Raw genomic sequence first — 10955 nt, 5'->3', positions numbered from 1 at the left:
ATTTCTGCATTTCTGTGCAGTGCTTCATTAAGCTTTACTTGAAAGACATGTTGAATGAATTAGGCTAACTATTCACTTTAGCTAAAGTTATTAAGTTAGCTAAAGAGTTGGGATGCTGTGTAAGACATAAATAAAGCTAAAATACAAAGGTTTGGACACCGTTTTGCATGTTTCCCTACTGTAGGGGTCTCTGCAAGCATACAGAGGGGGTACTCTGAGAGGGTACAAGATGACAACTTTGGAATTCTACTAGAAACAGTCGATCATATTAGGGCTGGGCCATATTATACCGTTCACGGTAATACCGGTATAATGTTAGGCAACGATAGGAAAATGAAATATCGCGATAGAATGGGAGTAAAACGCGCATGCGCAGTGCCTTTGTTTTCATACGCACATGGCCGATTGTTGAGTGAAACAGATGAACCAGAATTGGTTTGTAAAAATGGTGCAACTTCCGTGATGTGGAACTGGTTTGGTGTTTGTCCGTCAGATACACAACAAAGCACATTTTTTTGCAGAACATGCAAGCAGCCGTTGTTATTGTCATATTTGTCGGACTAAGATGCTCTTAAATCTGGGAGTAATCTGGGTCCTAAACTCCGTATGTTTCAGGTCAAACAACACTGCAGCATCACTTAGAGTTAAAAACTGTCTAAATTCTTTCATCTTTAATAAAACGATCAGCATTGCTGCTTTACCAGGTGTAACTATAAAGTTTAACTTCCAGGCATCCATGAAAACAAAAGTTATTACATTTAACGGAGTTAGAAGTTAGCAGGAAGCTAGCGGAAGTTAGCTCGCTAGTTTCGCTAGTTACCTAAGCATGATATTGCATGTTCTGACTGAGAGATTTCTGAAAAAAATCAAACGTACAGCTCTGCTATCACTTCCAACATAAATGAAGACAGGAAACTAAACAGCAGTGACGTTTGTAGGGTTACTGAAGTTGGGCTAGCTGGTATATAATGATGTGCTACGTGATCGCTAGCGACACAGCTATGTTAGCATAACATAAACAGTGAAGCTGGAGGACGAACACTAACACTTTTCCACTTATAAAAGTTAACGTGAAGGTTCTTCATGGTTAGAGACAAATGCAATCGCATGGCAGGATGCTGTAAACGGACCAAACTTCAGTCAGGAGAACAACTGAGATAATCCATCCACAATACGAGGTTAGTCATTAATATACTGCAACAACATGGGAATAGAGCAGCTGCCAGAGAATTCAACATTAATGAATCAATGGTACAGAAGTGGAGGAAGCAAGAAGAATGAGTTTAATAAAGTTTGATTTATCTGACTGCTTTGTTTCGCTTAATGTGCCTTATAATCCCGTGCACCTTATGGTCCGAAAAATGCGTACTGCACACTGCAGTTTAATGTTGCAAAGCACCTCTTTTTAACTTCAGTGGATATTATACATGGTTATGCTCAGGATATGTCAGCCCATTTCTACTGGAAATGCCTTTTGGTTAAACTTTCAGCAAGGAATTTGCATTTGCACTGTTACATTTTTATAAAGCTTTAATGTACATAAAAACCAGCTTCTTGTTTAAGTGAAAATAAATGGAAGGTTGTCTTTTTGCGCTAGTAATGTTGTGGAGTTGTATTTTGTCTCGCATCAATTATATCGTCGGTTATATCGTTATCGCAAATTTTCAAATATATATCGTGATAAATATTTTTGGCCATATCGCCCTGCTCTAGATCATATTTGTTTGTCAAAGCTGAATTCAGGGCAAACTACGCTAAATTAGCGATTTTAGCTAACAGCTACAATAAGCATAAAAGTTACCTTACGGCTATCATTTGTTAACATGACGCTTGGTCTTATACATGTAATACATTTATTACCAACCTGAGAGTTCATCCGCTGGTCATTCGACATGACAAATGACTTCTGAAGTCTTAATTCAGCTCAAGACGCTGTAGATTCCCGTCAGTAACACTTTCGGTCCGCTAGTAAAACGTAGTTCTATTAATCTGCGCTTGAACTGGAACCGGATGTAAGTTCCAAAAAACTGAATTTTGGAACTGAAATTGAATTGTAGAACTGAAACTGAATGGTGAGAAGTGAAACTGAAATTATTCGAGAGCTGAATTTTTAAAGGATAAAATGCAGTTTCAAAGCAAATCAATTCATTTTCAAAATATAAAATTCAATTTCAATTTAGTGATGATCATTTTCAAACCATAAATTCAATTTCAAATTAGACTAATTCAAATTCAGTTTTCAAAAGCATTTATTCAAGTTACAATTCAGATTCAGTCTGAGCAATTCAAATTCAAATTTAACTTATTCAAATTCAGTTTCTGATGGCACAGATTTCTGCCCATACAAAACATCACTAGCACCAGTTGATATTTAGACTAATACTTGATAACTTAGCGCTAGCATGCTAGTTCAGCTGAAAAGCACGGGCAAACTTTTTAAATACTAAAAATGGTCACCTGCGTGTTTTGTAAAAGGATATTGGTCACATTAAGAGGGTGTGTACAGTGTTCTCTCGTTTATCGCGGGAGTTACGTTCTAAAAAATAACCCGCCATAGGTGAAACATAGCCAGCTTTATTTTTTACAATTATTATAGATGTTTTAAGGCTGTAAAACCATTCACTACACACTTTATACACTTTTCTCAGACAAGCATGGACATTTTCACACTTTTCTCTCTTGTTTAAACACCCTCAAAGTTCAAACCTTAGTAGAAAAATAAGTCCAGTATTATAGAATGGTTGTATGCATGTGTTTACAAAAAAGTAAGGAAAAAGTGTAGGAAGCATAAAGCATGTTCCCCAGATGGTATTGATGACATGTATAATCTCACCCTCAGCCCCCAAATGACAGTACAGATTATTAAGAAAACACACATAAAACCATGTTATCTGCTAGTTCAGCCAGTGATATGCCAGAGAATGATGGTCAGTCTTATCTCAGAAACATGTGTCTCTTTTACCTTAAACTGCAAGGACAGCTGCTAATTCCTGCCTCTATTATATAGACTACTTGGATTTGAAGGGGAAAAGGTCTTTCTGGACTACATGACTACAGTTGGTGTCAGCAAAACCAAGACGTTCCTTCAGACTGATGCAAGGCTTAAGAGGATACGGGGACCGCAGAGTGGCTGCTCAGATGAGGTGAAAGAGGTGGTCCTGCTTCTGTTCAGCTACTTTGAAGAGAAGGAGGAGTTTTCCATGTAGAAGATACATGTCTGGCAGATGAGGTGCAACTGGAGCAAGTGTCTCTGATATCCACTATTATTGTCCTTAGTAAGTCTTTTTCATAGCTCTCTCTCTTTTTTTAATTGCACTGTTTATAGAATGTCATGTACTGCAGTGCTTATTAATATAACCTGTTAAATAATTGGTTCACAGGACAGTCCTGCTATTCCTTAAGAAGATACATGCTGAGTCTTGATCGGAACCTCGTCAGCACAAACATATCCTCATTCATTTCTGCATTGTGCATCATGTTCGAGAGCTACTACAATTTTGACATCCATTATCTGAGCTGGCTTTCACTCTGGAGGTTCTTCAAAGGTGGGCAAATATGTCTTTCTTATTTCTCAGACCTGAGAATCTCGCGTTACAACAATTGTGATTGAGACTCTGGGATCTGGAGTCTGGCTCTGAGGTGGCTGGAATCCAGGTCTGGCTCTGACTCTTGGCTGGGTTTGGACCCGGATTAAGACTGTTTTTATAAAATAACAGTCTGAATCTGGGTCCAAGCCTGGCTAAGACTCGGGGCCAGACGAAGACTCAGCTGACGTCTGACTATCTATAACCTTTGCGCTGGATTTTTAAAATGCAAAAGTGTGATTTATCACTGCAAAAAACACTTGTTGTGAAGGGTGCCAATACTTTTGACCATGCAGTGTTCACTTCCCAAAGCATTTTCGTTATATTTTGTCTTGAATTTGGGGAAACCAATTGTTGTTGCAGTTTGGCCATGACTGTGTATGTGTACAGGGAGTGCAGAATTATTAGGCAAATGAGTATTTTGTCCACATCATCCTCTTCATGCATGTTGTCTTACTCCAAGCTGTATAGGCTCGAAAGCCTACTACCAATTAAGCATATTAGGTGATGTGCATCTCTCTAATGAGAAGGGGTGTGGTCTAATGACATCAACACCCTATATCAGGTGTGCATAATTATTAGGCAACGTCCTTTCCTTTGGCAAAATGGGTCAAAAGAAGGACTTGACAGGCTCAGAAAAGTCAAAAATTGTGAGATATCTTGCAGAGGGATGCAGCAGTCTCAAAATTGCAAAGCTTCTGAAGCGTGATCATCGAACAATCAAGCGTTTCATTCAAAATAGTCAACAGGGTCGCAAGAAGCGTGTTGTCACGGTTCTGGGTCAGTTTCGACCCAGTATTTTGAGTTTTGATTGATTAGTTTATTTTTGAATGTTTGTTGTGGTTTTGGGCACTATGAGTATTATTATTATAATGTTTATTACTATTAGAATTCTATGTTTCTGTTTATTCATGTTTAAGGATTTGTTCTCGGTTGTATCTCACGTTTAGTTTAGTTCAGGTTCCATGTGTCATTCTGTCTGTCTCTCAGTGTCAGGTCTGCGTCTTGGTGTAGTGTTCTCATTTCCTGTTTTATTGTGAAGGTCTGCGTCTCATGTGAGTGTGTTCAGTTTTACTTCTGTCTCGTCTTGTTGATTAAGTTTTCTCCTGTTTTTCATGTAGAAAGTTAGGTAAGTGAATTGTCTTTTGTTTGGTTTTCATTTTGTGTAGGACAGCATAGGGACCATTAGGGAGTTTTGTTTGTTATTTTTGGCACTGCTCACTGCTGAAGCAAATAAATGGCTGCTTAGCATTTTAGAAGATACTATTGTTTGGGTTCTTGTTTTGGTGGAGCGGGAGTGGGCCAATTTTTTGTCGCGTTCAAGACACGTCTAGAAAAAGAAAGTAACAGTGTGGAAAAACCAAGGCGCAAAATAACTGCCCATGAACTGAGAAAAGTCAAGCGTGCAGCTGCCAAGATGCCACTTGCCACCAGTTTGGCCATATTTCAGAGCTGCAACATCACTGGAGTGCCCAAAAGCACAAGGTGTGCAATACTCAGAGACATGGCCAAGGTAAGAAAGGCTGAAAGACGACCACCACTGAACAAGACACACAAGCTGAAACGTCAAGACTGGGCCAAGAAATATCTCAAGACTGGTTTTTCTAAGGTTTTATGGACTGATGAAATGAGAGTGAGTCTTGGTGGGCCAGATGGATGGGCCCGTGGCTGGATTGGTAAAGGGCAGAGAGCTCCAGTCCGACTCAGACGCCAGCAAGGTGGAGGTGGAGTACTGGTTTGGGCTGGTATCATCAAAGATGAGCTTGTGGGGCCTTTTCGGGTTGAGGATGGAGTCAAGCTCAACTCCCAGTCCTACTGCCAGTTTCTGGAAGACACCTTCTTCAAGCAGTGGTACAGGAAGAAGTCTGCATCCTTCAAGAAAAACATGATTTTCATGCAGGACAATGCTCCATCACACGCGTATATATTTGTTTTTTGTTAAGTTGCCTAATAATTATGCACAGTAATAGTCACCTGCACACACAGATATCCCCCTAAAATAGCTAAAACTAAAAACAAACTAAAAACTACTTCCAAAAACATTCAGCTTTGATATTAATGAGTTTTTTGAGTTCATTGAGAACATGGTTGTTGTTCAATAATAAAATTATTCCTCAAAAACACAACTTGCCTAATAATTCTGCACTCCCTGTATGTATATGCTTGTACTTATTTTTTAACTGATCAATTAAAATGCTTAATATGCTTTTATATGATTTTATTCTACAGGTGTTTCTTCTCCATAAACCCAGAAAAAGGAACCAAAAAAGAAAACAAAAACTTGAAGCATCTTTCCAACAAGAACCCTCGAGTCCTCACCCTGTTTCAGGATCTCTCCGACCACGAGTGGCGTTAAGCTTGAATATTGACTCTTTGTGGACTGGTAGCTTTTACTTTGTTAAATCCACAATGTGTACTTGAAACTTTTTCTGGTCAAGAGTCCGCCACCTGCTTGTTTCATGAAAATGTTCTTGCTTTGAAGGAATGTTCCACAGTTTTGTTTGTTTGTTTGTTTTTCTATAGTGCTGTTACTGCAGTGTTTATAGGTTTGTTTCCCCACAGGTGGTTTCCTGATGTTTTGCTATGGTAACTACACATGTGTTTTCTATGACCAGGGCCATGGTTGTGACAGCAGAGTGCGTGTTGCGCGGGATGATGATTATGGTAATTTTCGCACTGTGGCCCTTTCTCAATATGCGTACTTGTGCGTACTTGCGTTCTCGTGTACTCGTGATACGTCATCAGTCGGAGACCAAGTACTGTTCCAATCCGAAGTACGCATCAAGCTGAGAACGCAAAAAATTCCCGGATGTGTTCTCACTCCGCCCGTTTTATTGAGCATGCATCGGTGGTGACTTGTGTGGACTTGGTACAGCTAAATATCCCAGAATGCATTTCGCAAGACCTCTGTGAAAATGGCAGAGGAGAAGACGCATAATTGTAAGTTAAATACTACTATTGTTGTAATATGCAGTGCATTTTCAATGCATTTTTATGTGAGAATATAGTTATTTAAATTTCAAATATTTAGTAAATTTAACAGCACAGACCCTAATTAAAAATTTCCTATGCTGTTTTCGAAAGGGGCCTTGCCCGCCAAATAGCGAGCACAACATTTTGTTTTGAAATTTCCGCTTTCTCTAAAGGCTCTGATTTAAATCACTTTGGCAATTTTAATAGCCAGTCGTTCACACAAATCTTGTACTATCCTGTATAATGTTTAAAAACCTTAAGTTATTTTTACGTTTGTATCAACAGTAAGTTTTAATAAAGCACCTGATTGTTTTGCTGTCATTTTTCCCTACTTTTATTTGCTTGGATTGTTAATATATTAATGCAATATTTGATATTTTAATCAAGGGACAAGCGAGGAAACACAGGTTCTCATTGAGTGGCGGAAGGAAAATGACAGTCTTACAGGAAAGAGAAATTCCTGCAAGACTGGATGGGAGTAAGTACTGACTGCTTTTGCTGCTCCCTGTTTTCTAGGGAAGGATTAGAGGAGCAAATCTTATGATAACCAGCTATCGAAGTGACAGTGCAACATTCTTTTCCCTCAGGGACTTTGTTAGCTCTTCAGGCCTGGCCATAACAGTTAAGCAAGCACAAAAGAAATGGAACAATCTGACTTTGCCATTTGATAATAGAGTAATTGTATCTGTGATAATATAGACATTAATACATATTTTCAGGAGCTTAGGGACCCACCCACAGGCAAGGGAGTAGAGGAAGGTAGCCCAACTGCCGCCACCTGGCAGTGGTACAAAATGATGGATGCTGTGCTCCAGGGGCAGCACTCAATAAGTCCACCCCTGGTAGTTGCAGCAAACCTCACATCCACTGCAGGTGGTGCAGTCAGCACTCCAGCCTCGGCCCCTTCTACCGAAGTGTCGAGGAAGAGCCAGAGGAAGAGGCCCAGGGACAGCCAGGCTGTACTTCAGTTTCTAAAAGACCAGGCGGAAAGAACGGAAGAGAGAGAGAGACAGGCGCTGGCTAGGGAGGAAGAGAGAGAGAGGGCAGCTACTGAAAGGGCAGACCGATCACTGCTGTTTGAAAAACTTGTCGAAAAATTTTAAATAAAGCAATTTAAATCTCAATAATGAAGTGAGGTTTTTGCTGCATGTGTAACAGAGAATCTCTTTAGTCAAAGTAAAACAGTTACAATAACTTTTAACATTGAATTCAACCTATACAACCGTGAGCACACAAGCAAATATACAAAAAAGAACACTAACTATTTACAAGCTGAACAAATAAAGATGTATTTTAACTAATTAACTTAACTAACTAACACTAATTTGAAAAAAAAAATATGATTTGAATTTACTTTTTTTTTAACCAACAGGAGGCTTTTTCTTTTGGCCTTAGCTGCCTACATATCTGTTTGAGCATGACTACATCTTACAAATGAAACCTTTACCTAGATGTAGTCATGTTCAAACAGATATGCAGGCAGCTGTTCAGGAGCAGACAGCCGTGCAGCAAGCCTGGCTCGGATACAAGCTCCAGAAAGCTCCCTGTCCACGCCTGTGCATTCTGTTTCAGCTTCTGGTCCTGCTTGTGCCGCCTCCTCCTCGTCTCCTTCTTCTTGGCAGACGTAATCTGTTGCCACACAGATGTTGTGGAGGATGCAGCAAGCTCCCACAACTTTGGGAGCAAACAGAGGCCGGATCTCAAGGGCTCGCAAGAAAATGGATCGCCAGCGTGTTTTGAGGATGCCAAAGGTACGCTCTATGATGTTTCTGGCCTTGGCGTGGTGCCGATTGAACCTTTCTTCAACTTGAGCTTTAAAAGAAAGACAGTACACACTTTTATTCAGTGCTTAGTAGACTTTCAATTAGTGTAGGACATGGGTGTCAAACTCTGGCCCGCGGGCCAAATTTGATATTATGATATTATGATATTATACACAGCAAATGCGACCTTTTCTCTAGATTTAGGAGTACATGCATAGAAACACCAGGATATTGATTGTTTTTTTAAAATGTACCGAGTCGAGAAGGCACGCCATCAAGGCACGTCTCCTCTCCCTCATCTTCATCCTGGCTCTTCTCTCCCAGATCCATCTTCTTAGTTGCGCTGCTTCGGTTTCAGCCTGAAGGTACAGAATGCCGGCAACAACTGCGACAACCACCCGATCCATTTTTCCTTTTTTCTCTTTTCCTTTCCTTATCTTTTTGCTGACCAGATCAACCACTGATACCACAAACTATTCCCGCGATTATTTCCCGCCGGTGGCTCTTTATATAGGCGCACATCTTGCTATAGTGCAGGTAAAGTAGTTAATAAAAATATTTTTCATGTATTATTTTTTCAATGAAAACACAGAGTAACGTTTATATGTAATTTTATTTCATTCTTTATTGGTAGTGGAGCAGCCGATCCAGCCTGGTGATGTTAGCCTGACCTGTGACATCATCAACTACGCTGGTGTTCCAATTGTACAAATCACGAGTCCGTACTCCCGTGCGTTCTCGGCGAGTACCCAAGAACGCGAGTACATACTCGCGTACTTGAGAATTGAGAAAGGGCCAATATGTCATTTTTGTTTTAACAGGTTACTATGTAACTTTTTTTGGTAGAGGGTCTGCCACATGCTTGTTTCATGAAGATGGTTCTTGCTTTGCGGGAATGTTCCACAGTTTTATAGCATTTCGATTGAATTGTGTGACTGTTGTGTAAGTTGGTTTTATTGATGATGGCTGCAAAATAAATTTCCCAAAAGTGATATTTTCCTCACTAGTCTTTTCTGAAGATGTATTTTTGCATGTTAGGTGTAGGCATAGCAGTAAGAAGTTTGCAGGTTTATGATTTAAACTTACACATTGAAACATGAAAATACAGCATAGTAATAGATTTTATGTATCATATGCAGAGCAGCTCCATTTAAAATGCACATTTCACAGTTGTTTTACCAGTTCAAATTAGTTTTTTGTTTGATATTTCCCTGTTAATTTTACAAATTATGGATCCCCAATAAGCAATTATTACATGTAAAAATACAGGAAATATTCTATGAATATACAACAATTGTTGTGTGAATTTATTTATTTATTTATTTTTGTAGATTTAACAGTTGTGAGTTTCCCAGCTGTGTGGTAACCCCAGCTGCCAGCTTTTTCCTGTAAAAACAGCACTTTAAAGAAGAAAAATAATGTTTTATTTCATGTATTTTGCGTTCATTTCATGCTAACTTGTAGCAACTTGTTTTTTGTTTTGTTTTTTAAAGAGGTGATATAGTATAATCTCCACAACAGTAACTTCCATTATTTTCTTTATTGTGATGGTAATATCAGGGTTAGAAAAGCTTTTCAGTAGGCTTATATCACTGGAAATATTGTGTATTAAATGAAACTATTACTGTTAATTTTAATGAAACACTTTTTTCCGGTAATTCACATGTTGCATGTTGCAGTTTGGCTAGAAATGTTCTTTGTTCTTAACTATGAAGGATAAAGACCCGCTTTATCCATAATGTGAAAGCTTGTTGACTCTGCCTAAATATAGCAGAACATACTGTGATTTCTCACGCTCAGAGCAAATACACAGAGAATGAAAGGTCCTTTATACAATGCAGATGGATGCAGCTGGACATGAGGTTTAGACAAGATTTATGGGGATCATTTGAAAAATGCCAATTTTTATTAAAATCCAGGGAACTGCTTTATTGCAATATCATCTGCAATATTTCTTAAAGAGAAAGCAGAGCGGGGAAGAGGAATATTCCTCAAAGGAAAATGATTTATTTGCATTCAGCAGCCATTTAATATATGATTATAGTTTGTTGCTAATTTACTACTCAAGAGTGAACATATTTATACAGTGCAAAACCTTTCACCCAATTGTGTAATATCGCATCCGCTCTTGTATTATTGCCTGGGGATGAAAAATACGACTTTCTCCAAGAAGGTGCGTCAGCAGTTAACAGAGAACAGCAATCTGCACAGTTTCTGAATAGTGTTTTCTTCTTATTCATGCAGGTGCTGTGCTGCAGCCTAAACATCTGTGATTAAAGAGAAGCAGGTCGGAACTCTTTGCAGTCGGTACTTCAGAGTGGATATGCTGCCACTGGAGAGACAGAGTGGGAGAAAAAAACATGTTTTGTTTAATAAATGTCTCCCTCTGGGGTTATCTAACCTTGTCATTGAACACCACACCTACATTCACAATCCAACCACCTGTGTACTAATTAACAACATGCATACACAGCATTGAACCTGAATTCTGTTGTTTTCATGTCAAATAATTGAAACTTAACCTTAGAGCAGCTACACGTCTATTTACCGTACTTGTAATATTGTTATCATGTTACCTTCATTTACCACCTACATTTATTCACATTCACACAGATAAAAATCACTAATCCAAATT

At 39.0% G+C, this 10955-nt stretch overlaps 1 long non-coding RNA gene across 1 annotated transcript; it reads left to right on the top strand.

Moving 5' to 3' along the window:
- The first annotated feature begins 273 nt into the window (after positions 1-273).
- Positions 274-6861, top strand: LOC147326098 (uncharacterized). The gene is made up of 4 exons (XR_015130594.1): positions 274-1178; positions 3008-3275; positions 3381-3545; positions 5814-6861. It is a non-coding gene; the product is annotated as an uncharacterized LOC147326098 (long non-coding RNA).
- Positions 6862-10955: the final 4094 nt, after the last annotated feature.

The sequence above is a fragment of the Aulonocara sp. 'chitande type north' Nkhata Bay genome, linkage group LG7, assembly GCF_057382095.1.
Source record: "Aulonocara sp. 'chitande type north' Nkhata Bay isolate Kocher_YH1m ecotype deep benthic linkage group LG7, A_spYH_male_GT1.1, whole genome shotgun sequence".
Classification (NCBI taxonomy): domain Eukaryota; kingdom Metazoa; phylum Chordata; class Actinopteri; order Cichliformes; family Cichlidae; genus Aulonocara; species Aulonocara sp. 'chitande type north' Nkhata Bay.
This window is presented reverse-complemented; position numbering and strand designations above follow the sequence as displayed.